An 11149-nucleotide genomic window follows, 5' to 3' on the forward strand; every position below is an offset into this window, starting at 1 on the left:
GATGCATTCTGAACGGATCCTTATCCATTCAGAATGCATTGGGGCTGAACTGATCTGTTTTGGGCCGCTTGTGAGAGCCCTGAAACGGATCTCACAAGCGGACCTAGAAACGCCAGTGTAAAAGTAGCCTAAGCCAGTTTTCCTTTGTACCATTTTGATATATCTCCCCAATGTATATTTTTTTTGGGAGAAAATTCAATTGTTGAAGTAATCAATGGAAATGTAAATCTAAATGTCCACTAAATTGTGCAAATCAATAGCAAGAAGCTATCACATGTCTTCCTCCTCAACCACATGAAACTTTCAGGAAATAATTCACCTTTTCTTTATTCAGATTTTTCCAGGAGAATTGGATGGAAGTAGAAAACAAAACATTGAATGATTTTATTCTTCTTGGATTCCCAGAAGGACGAGTCTTTTGTACAATTTTAATGGCCATCATTTACATAATGATCATCATTGGAAATGTTGCTGTGTTTAGCATCATCAAGTTAGACAGTCATCTTCAGACACCTATGTACTTCTTCTTGAGTTATTTATCGCTATTAGATGTCTGTTACTCTACAGGTCACCCTCCCAGCTATGCTGGCCAATGCTATCACTGGGAACGTTAGGATATCCTTCCATAGATGTTTCACACAGCTCTTTTTCTTTGTCTGTTTTGGAGGATCTGAATGTCTTCTTCTGGCTGCCATGGCTTATGACCGATATGTCGCCATATGTAACCCCCTCCATTACCCGGTCATTATGAATAGGAGGTTCTGCTCAGGCTTTGTTGCTGGGTGCTGGATCGCCGGGTTGTTGAATGCCATATTTCATACCTTGATGACTTTAAATCTTACTTTCTGTGGAGATCATCATATCAGACATTTCTTTTGTGATATCCTTCCAATGTTAGAAGCAGCATGTAGTGACATCCAGAGCAGCCAGGTGTTATTACATGTGGTCACCATATTTCTAGGAATGTCTCCTTTTCTACTTGTGATGAATTCCTACATACACATCATTTCCACTATCCTGAAAATCCGCTCCTTGGAAAGGAGACAGAAGGTCTTCTCAACATGTTCCTCACACCTCATAGTTGTTACAATCTTCTATATTACAGCCGCATTCAATTACAATGGTCCTAGTTCTGGAGATTCCTTCATCATTGTCCAAGTTTCATCTGTCCTCTATGGTATTCTGACCCCAATGTTAAATCCTATCATCTACTGTTTGAGAAACCAAGAGGTGAGGAAAGCATTCAAGAAAGCAATAACTAGAACACTAATTGTTATAAGGACAATGAGACTATACAACTTAAACTTAGAAAATGTGAAATTACATGCTCTTATTAGTTAATACATCAAGCACAGCTGTTAGATTGTGTTATGCATAGTGCAGTGCTGGGCTGGTGCATGAGAGAATCCATCTGTCATTGACGTCAATGCCATGACACTGAGATGTGGCTACATGGGAGGCAGCTTCCCTGGGCCCACATTTATTCGAGTACAAAAATGCACTTTTTAGGTCCAAGGAGCGGTGAATGTAGTGGTGTTAGAGATGGCTTTACTCACCACTCCCTGGTCCTTTTCTCCGGGTGCCCACTATGCCCTGACAGAATACATCTTCAAGACGTTGTACGAATATGTTCACACTATGACTTGATACTGTGGGACATTAGGCCACAGTGCTGCACGGGCACCTGGAGGAAGTGCACAGTGGACCAGAAGCGGCGCCCAAAGCACAAGAAAAAAGTAAGTCTTTTTTTTTTGGTCTGGTCTGAGGACTACATTTAAGGGATAGGCATTCTAAGAGGAAACAGTGGTTTAAATGAATTTGGGGATCTGAATGAATCTGGGGTCTAGATTAATATAACTCTGTAAATGGGGTCTGAATTAATTTAGCACTCTGATCTGTGGTCTGCATGAATTTGGAGTCTCATTTGGAGTCTGCCTGAATTTGGTCTCCAGACTAGCTTCCAAATGGTGGGGGTAGTGCTGATGGAGCAGTGAAATAGTGAGAAACAGAAGCAATGGTCATCACTAGGAAAGGATTTAGGATACAGTAGCATAACGGTAGCGATGGTCAAGAGAGGAGTAGAGCAATGATACTAGGTGAACAACAAAAGGGACAAAGCAGGAGAGCTATCTTCAGGAGAGTAATCCAGGAACAAGCCCAAGAACAAGTTCAGGATCAGAATAACAGCCAGTATCTTAATCATCAGGTGACATAGTGCAGCTGAAGTCCCTTTAAGGGTCCATTCACATGTCCATATGTGTTTTGCGGATCCGCAAAACACGGGCACTGGCAATGTGCGTTCCGCATTTTGCAGACCGCACATAGTCGGCACTCTCATAGAAAATGCCTTTTTTTGTCTGCAATTGCGGACAAGAATAGGGCATGTTCTATTTTTTTGTGGAACGGAAGTGCGGATCCGCAAATGCGGATGCGGACAGCACATTTCGGCCCCATTGAAAATGAATGGATGCGGAATGGATGCGGACCCATTTTGCATACGTGTGAATGGACCCTTAAATAGGCCACCATGGCCTGATGTCATCTTTGACCGTTGGTTTCCTTGGCAACCTAACAAGTCCAGCAGAGCAGCAGCAGAAGACAGCATCCATCTCTGGAGCAGAGGAGGCATCTGGTTGCATAGCACTGGAGCACTGCATGTGGTATATCAGCCACTCACCAGGACTTTTTGCTGGTGCCAGGACAGGTGAACAACAGTACTTTTAAGGCCACTTTTGAAATGACTTTTGTTAGTCTTGAGGGAATATTGTAAGTAAAATCTGATAAGAATTCTTGGGAAACTCTATTCAAATATTTGAGAGAATAACAGGTACATGAGACTGCAGTGAGGGTGGTAAATATCAACCATATATTGTCTCGAGTGAGAATTTTCAAGAAGTCTTCGAGATATGGTTGTTGTGAACAGTCTTAGCCCAAGGTAACAGCTTGACCAAAATCCTATTGGGCATAAGCAATAGGTTTGAAGTAGAGATTGATTCTAAATTAATCAGATTCATTAAGAATTTCACAAAAATTCATCTGCCAATGAATCTGAAGTTTTTGTGAATTATTTTGGACAAATTGCCTAAAAATGGTGTCCAGCGCCATTTTACTGTGAATATTGGTGGGGAAAACCATGATGCATGAAGAGATAGAGAATTACATGACAGTGGGAGGAAGTATGGGGGTTTGTCCTGACAGACAGCCTAAATCAGCCAATCAGGTCGTTGTGGGCAGGCAGCACCTTATGCAGAGACAGAAAAATCACCATTCTGTATTTAGCTTGTGACCTGGAAGGATGGTATTTGGCAGTGTCTGACAAAAAAGAATTGCTGACACAAGCCAGTAACCCAGCTGTACTAAGAATACTATAGGGAGAGAATATGGAGATATAATTGGGTAGATTTTAGGGAATTTGATCAACGAAAGCTTTAGGGAGAGCATTGAGGGAGTGGTCACCCAGTTACAAAACTCCCTGCAAGAAAAAGAAACACATTTTTTCTGAACAGACAGACAGCTTAAAAAAAATAAAATATATATATATATATATATATATATATACAGTTTATAGGCTTATTGCAAGCACTATAAATAGCATTCTGCTCTAACCGCTGAGCAATTGCAGTGCATTATACCCATGATATGAAATGCGTCAGATAAAGTTATAGAAAAAGCATTTTGTGACAATAACATCATTAGTATACCGTGTTATTAAACACATTAGTGTTTTGCTCATAAATGCACAATTTCAGGTTTAATACTCTTACATCACACTCTACTATAAAAGTGATAGCTACACCTTAAAGAGGTTGTCCGGGTTCAGAGCTGAACCTGGATATATCCTTTTTTTCACCTAGACAGTCACTCTAAGATGAACATCAGAGCATTTCATGCTCCGATCCTCTCTCTTGCCCTGCGCTGTATTGTGCAGGGTAAGGGCTTTTTTGTTTACATTCTTCCACTGCTAGGAGGAGGCTTCCGCCTAGTAGTGTTCCTGGTGACATCACCGGCACTGATAGACGGGCTTTAGCGCCGCCCTAGCTGTTTTACAGTTGAGGGCAGCGGTAAAGCCTGCCCATTAGTGCTGGTGACATCACTAGGCTCACTGCTAGGCAGAAGCCTCTGCCTAGCTTTACCCTGGTACGTCACTACCTCTGCCTGGTACGTCACTAGATCTTCAAAAAAAGCCTCGGAGCGTGAAATGCTCATGTCGGAGCTTCTGCCTGGGTGAAAACAGGGAGCTGAACCCGGACAACCCCTTTAATGACAGTAATAACACCCCATTAAGGATTAGATTAATACTTCAATGAAGGTTAATAATATAATTTTACTAAATAGTAGTTATCAAGTACAAAGGGTAAGGACCTTACATCACCATTTGAGTAGGTATCTTCTGATGACACACCAGCTGGGGAAATCCTTTTCCCCACGTAGGCAGTTGCTTGGCCATGGCAGTATTGCGGCCCGCAAACAGCGGGTCCATTGTGGACCCGCTGTTTGCGGGCCGCAATACCAGCATCACGGATGCGGACCCGTTCACTTGGTAAATAGCTTCTGTGGTGTTTTTGTCCATGCCTTTGCACCGCAAAAAAATAGAACATGTTCTATTTTTTTGCGGTGTGGACTGATCACAGACCCAGTCAAGTTCAATGGGTCTCGATCCGCCCCGGCCACCGCACAGACGTTGCCCATGCATTGGGGACTGCATATTGCGGTCCCCAATGCATGAAACGGCCGCACAACGGCTGTGTGCATGAGGCCTTAATCAGGAAAACAACAAGTTGATCCTACACGAGATGTTCCTCTTTAGGTGAGCTTCTTTTTTTCTCTATCCACACTTTGAAAAGTCCCAGCTCTTATATGATATTAAACAAAGAGCTAAGCAACCTAATGTTGCAACTACTGTTGAGCAAATTGAAGTCCATGAAGTGGACTTCGATTCAAATTTCAGGGAAAATTTGATTCGCTGTGAAGCTGAATTTTCTCGTGCTTTCTGGTAGCGAATCGATTTCCCTTGAAATCACCGCCATATTGATTCAAGATCTCATACGAAATCCCATGCGCGATGACGGCCGGCATGATGACGTCATCTTGTGCTGCACGAGATTTTGCACTATCAAGATGGCGGCGGCCGGCTCATTGCGAGCAAATGGATGAGGCAAGTATGATTTAATTTATTTTATTTGAGGGGTACAATGAACGCGGCATCTGAGGGGTACAATGATGGGGAGAGGCGCAATTGCCGCTCTCTGTCATTGAACCTACTGCTTACAAAGAAATTGCATTGAGACAAAGTAATTCGACACAAAGCGATTTTTTTTGTAAAATTCTGCGAAGCAGCCAAATCAAATTTTTTAATACTTCGCTCATCTCCAGTTGCAACCAGCACAGATACATTCTAAAGATCATTGTGTATGTGTTGTTCACCACATTCACTCCTGCATCCTTGAGTGGCCAGCTTCCGGACTTGGGATTAGTAGGAGTCACAAGACTACTACCAGACACGGCTGGCTATACAACCAGACAATACCCATTATTGTTCACAGCACATAAGCACAAAGTTATATTATACAAAATATGTAACTTACAGAACACAATGTTATAAAAGTTAGTCAAATATGAATGCTGAATACAAAAATGCTGGCCTAAACATAACGCAAATATGAATAGGGAGGGTCATGCTGATATGAAATGAATACTAAATACAAAATGGGAAAGCAGTTTTAGCCTCAGAGAACTGGCAGAGGAGCAATCTTAAGAAGGTCCTCATATTGTAAATGTTTAAACAGCCGTAACTAAGGGAAACACTCAATGAAAACTGTGGTATGTGAAGAAAATAAAGATTGCTTTATGCATAATGGTGCTGCAGCAGTAACATATGCAAAAATATATTTTTTAATAAAAACATGATAGTTACACTTTAAACATGTTGCATATTACTGTACGATAACGAGTAGTAATAACAAAACCACTTTACTACAATAAAGCCATTCTTTTACCCATGTCATTAAATGCATTGTATATTATTGCAAAATAACGTTCAGCTACAGAAAAAGCATTTTACAACAATAACAACATTATTATACCCATGTTAATAAATGCATTGTATATTACTGCAAGTCAACAGGCAGTTACAGCAAAAACAAAACTGCAACAACACAATTTTTATACTTGTGTTATTCTATGTATAGTTCAAACATCAGACCGTGTAGTTCAAAGACACTTTACTTCAAAGATTGCAGTCTTATACCTGTGCTAGTGAACACATTACTGCATCAGATTGTGTAGTTCAAACATATTTTAATGCAAAAACTGAATTTCCAAAGTAAATTGTCAATACCAGTGTGTAGTGTGTTTGTGGAGGACATTCCATTTTTACTTTATCTTTAAATTACAGAAAAAAATATGCCGGCGTATAAGACGACCCCCAACTTTTTCATTTAAAATATAGGGTTTGGGCTATACTCGCCGTATAAGACTACCCCTCTTCCAACGCACACTAAATAAAAATTTTAAAACACCCGATTTGATTTCAATATGGTAATTTTTATTGAAATGCCCAGCCCCCCTGTCTCAAAAACGATCTTCTCTAGTCTAGGGAATTGACCATGGCAGCCAGGGCTTCAGTAGCATCCTGGCTGCCATGGTAACCGATCGGAGCCCAGCAATTACACTGGGTTAAATGAGTTACCCAGAATCTCATTGTTGTAATAAAAAACATACTGTACTTTTGTTAACCCCACCTGTGGTTTACCGTATTTATTGCAAAAAAGCGATTTTATAGATATTCAAATTTCCAGTACCTTTGTGCCCAAGGGGCGTTCCCTCCGCCGTTTTGTGCCCAGCCGCGCTCCGAATCCTGGATCCCAGCGCTGCCACTCTCTTAATTTATTCACTGCACTTCGCTTTTTTTATCTTCTAAAGCCGCTCGTAATCTAGCGCATGCGCAGTTAGTTGGCGCTGTCTCCTCTATTCCCTCACAGCAAGAATGAGCGAGTGCTCCAACTAACTGCGCATGCGCGAGATTATGAGCGGCTTCAGAAGAGAAAAAACGGAAGTGCAGTGAATAAATTAAGAGAGGTGCGGCGCTAGGATCCAGTATTCGGGGCGCAGCTGGGCACAAAACGGCAACAGCCCCTTGGGCACAAAGGTACCGGTACTGGTAATTTGTATATCTATAAAATCGTTTTTTTTTGCAATAAATAAACAAACCACAGGCCCCTCCTCCGCCCCTCTCTCATCATTGGTGGCAGCGGGCAGCACAGGGGGGAGGGAGGGACTGCTTCCTTCTCCCCTGTGCTGCCTAATACCCGGCGTATAAGACGACCCCCGACTTTAGAAAATGATTTCTGGTGTTAGAAAGTCGTCTTATACGCCAGCATATACGGTACTTACATATTTTTAGTACCATTTAAAAATCCATCTACCAAGCCCTTGATTTATCATTTATAGGCCAGAAACCTGTGATTTTTCATTTATAGGCCAGAATATGGGTAGTAGCAGCAGTAGCAACACCAGCCATCTGGCCAGTAGTAGTAGTAGAATTAGGCCACAGTTCTCCCTGACTTCTCATAGGTGCCACATTATTATTGAGGATAATTGTGGACTGGATGGCTTACTACTTCTCTCATTCACAACAGTATGATTTGGATGTTACCTCTGAGTCTGACTCTGTGCCTTGGAGCCAGGAATCATAGTATTCCTTCTCCTCCTCCTCCTTGCAGCCCCACAGAAACCTTTCAGTTGCATCATCTCTGTCTTCACTGCCTCCTCCTATTGGGGCACCATCTTTTTTCCTAAAAAGGGCAACAAAACCCCATACGCTATGGAAAATAGTCAGGAGAGTCTCCCTGTTGATGACTTGTGTGAGAACATTCAGCAGTTGGACTGCCATGGGGAGGAGGCTCAGCACAGCTGTATTGATGGTGGTGGTGGTGGCAGCAGTGGCACTTATAGTCATGGTGGTGTCAGTAGGGGCAGTAGTAGTGACAGTGGCACTGAGGGCAAATACAGAGCAGGCAATTGGGAGGGGGACCAAGGAGCCCATGATGACATATCACAGTCTGCTAAAAGTGAAGTGGAGGGTGAAGATGACGATGATTGTGTGTTAGACAGGACCTGGGGGCTGTATCAGAGTGCTTAGGAGGAGGTGACATCAGCGGAGGAGGGTGGTGGCTGCTACAGTGGCAATAAAGAGCAGAGGAAACGCATTAGAACCTAAAAAAAAACTGCCCAGGCCATATTTGCTTCGATTATGGTCAGCTTGGAAACTGGTGATGCCCCTGATACTATGGGCGCAGGCTCAAAACCTCCAGACCTAAGCCAAGCTTGGCTGCTGCTAACTCTGTGTTGAGTGTGAATCCCCATCTGGCAGTTTATCTCCACAGTATAAGAAGACAAAACTTTGCCATGTACAAAATCTACAGGAGTTACATTCGCTGTGAGCATTCAAACATAGGCACCACGGCTCTTCTGCCAAACAAGATGCGGTATCACCAGTTACTATAGGAAAATAGAAGTGGCCACCAGTTAGCACAACAAGAATGTCCTCCTTCTCCAAGTCTCTTTTGCGGCACCCAGGGTGCATCCACATGCTCTATTGTGTCCTTGTCTTCGTCATCATCAGTTACATATCTTATTTTAGCCAAAAGCAGTCACTGCCATACAACATAGTGGATTCTGATGCCTTTAGGGAGCTGATCACTTGCATTCAGCCTCACTGGAAGATACCTAGCCTTCATTTCCACAAATAAACCATTATTGCCTTGTACTGTCAAGTGGTGGAGAACGTAGGCTGCTCCTTGCATGGGTTGGGTCCTGACGTTGGGTGGTACCAAACTCATCCCCGGAGACATTGAGGTCTGCCAATTCAGGACCCGTCGGCGAGTCCTCCACGTCTCCCACGATTACACTTAGCAGGGTTGTCTCCCCATCTTCCATCAAAGTGGCGGTCACCCCTACCGCTGGCCCTTCAGTCTCAGTTTCCCAGGGTTCTGGTCTCGCCCTGAGCCGGGCCACTCTGCTAGGGTTACCCCTTTCTCATGGGTATCTGTCACTCTCATAGCAGGCCACAGTGCCGGGAAGCCTGGGAAGTCTCTCCCTATTATGAGTTCATAATGTACATTTGTGGCGCCATCTCGTGGGTCCATCTACCGGCCACCGTGGTTAGAGACACCAGCACGGTAGGGTAGTATTTTAACTCTTCGTGGATGCATATCACCCCGACTTTCCAGCCAGTATACTAAGTGGACCGCACCAGGGTAGCCCTTACTAGGGTCACCAGACTCCCTGAGTCCAGCAGAGCCTCCGCCAGAGTGTCTCCCACTTTCACCTGGCACAAGTGATCTAGAGACTCTGGGGTACCTGTTGCACACAGTCTCCTGGCATATAGCGACTGACAGTAGCAATAGTTAGTGTCCATGAGCTCAACCCGATGGGGACAGTCAGCCCTTACATGGCCAGGCTCCTGACACCGCCATCAGACTATCAGAGCCAGGTCCGCCGTGGGTAAATCCCGGGCGGGTTTTATCAACTCAAATCTCGGGCCTGGGATGGAGATTTCTGGGGTTTGCCGACCACCCTCCTGACAGAACCCTCCTTTAGATTCCTGGTAGCTTCATAGCGTTCCACCAAATCCACCATCTCAAGGGCATTGCCAGGAGACACCTGACTGATCCAGTGCTGGGAAGGGTATGGCAAAGCCCTCCAGAACATATTGGCTAACAGTCTATCCAGCATAGCCGGGGGACACAGCACATCAGGCTGTAGCCACTTTAGCAAGAGGGGGAGTAAGTCATAATACTGGGTCCTCGCAGGCTCAGCCGGCTTAAACCCCCACTGATGTACCCATTGGGCCCGGACCAACACATTTACCCCAGTCTTGCCAAAATCTCAGCATTAACTTTTTGGTAGTCGGCCGCTAGATCGTCCGGCAAGTCGAAATACACCCGCTGGGAATTGGATGCCAGGAATGGAGCGACGACCTCAGCCCACTGGTCACGGGGTAGCTTTTCCCTGATGGACACTTTCTCATACATTGACAGGTAGGTTTCGATGTCATCTGCGGGGGTCATCTTAGTAATCGCAGCATGGACTGCTTTCCGGGCATCGTGGACGCTCAGGTTTGCTCCTGCTATCTGCAAAGCCATCCTGTGTTGTAGCAGCAACTGGTTAGTCTCCTGCTTCTGCTTATTAGCCTCGCTTTGCAGCAGGCTTGTCTCTCACTGCTGCAGATTAGCCTCCATGAGGGCCTTCACAACAGCCTCCATTTTGTCGTGGCGCTCTGGTTGTAATACAGCTGGTTTAATGTACGACATACAACCATGCCTGATAAGTGCAGAAACCAAAAATATCAGCGTTCACATCAGCCTCACTGCTCTTGCCCGCATCCTCCACCAATTGTGGGGACTCGCTCTGGTAGACAGGATTAGCGGACGCAATATAGAGGCAACAACAAGTTCTTTGGATCAAACAGTTCAGTGTTTTATTCACACTTTAGGCAAGCAGTCATATTCAAACAAAAAGTCACCTTGCGGCGTTGGTGGTAATTCACACCATGTGGCAATTCTGCCTCAAAGAATCCTTGATGATAGCAGCACCAACTGGTTTAACGCCAAACAGGCAGCAAGCCTTCATCCAGACTCAACGCTCTCAGATCCCAACACAGAGACATGGCTTCTGATCCCAGCTGCCTATTTAAGGACAGCCAGGTGCTGCCAAAACCCGGACCAGCATTTAAAATCCAGTCCGGTATTTGACGTCACCTGGCTGTAAATCAGCCGAGCAGCACATGCTGGGAGGAAAATGCCTGTTTTCCCAGCTCAAACCTCTCACTGTGTCACTATATGTATATATATATATATATATATATATATATATAGAAGAAAAACGGACAGCACTCCAAGTAAAATGAATGGTGTTTATTCACCCATGTGGATGGCAACGTTTCAGCTCATACAAGAGCCTTTCTCCCAATAAGTTTGGGCACTGTTGTCATTTTATTGATTCCAAAACCTTTAGAACTAATTATTGGAACTCAAATTGGCTTGGTAAGCTCAGTGACCCCTGAAAAAGAGTATTTAAGGGGGTCAATTGTAAGTTTCCCCCCTTTTAATGTTCTCTGAAGAGTAGCAACATGGGGGTCTCAAAACAA

The 11149-nt window shown here is 44.1% G+C and overlaps 1 pseudogene; it reads left to right on the plus strand.

The window, feature by feature from the left end:
* The first annotated feature begins 353 nt into the window (after nt 1-353).
* On the plus strand, nt 354-1341 carry LOC122926214 (annotated as a pseudogene).
* The last annotated feature ends 9808 nt before the right edge of the window (nt 1342-11149 follow it).

This window comes from Bufo gargarizans, chromosome 2 (genome assembly GCF_014858855.1).
Source record: "Bufo gargarizans isolate SCDJY-AF-19 chromosome 2, ASM1485885v1, whole genome shotgun sequence".
NCBI lineage: Eukaryota > Metazoa > Chordata > Amphibia > Anura > Bufonidae > Bufo > Bufo gargarizans.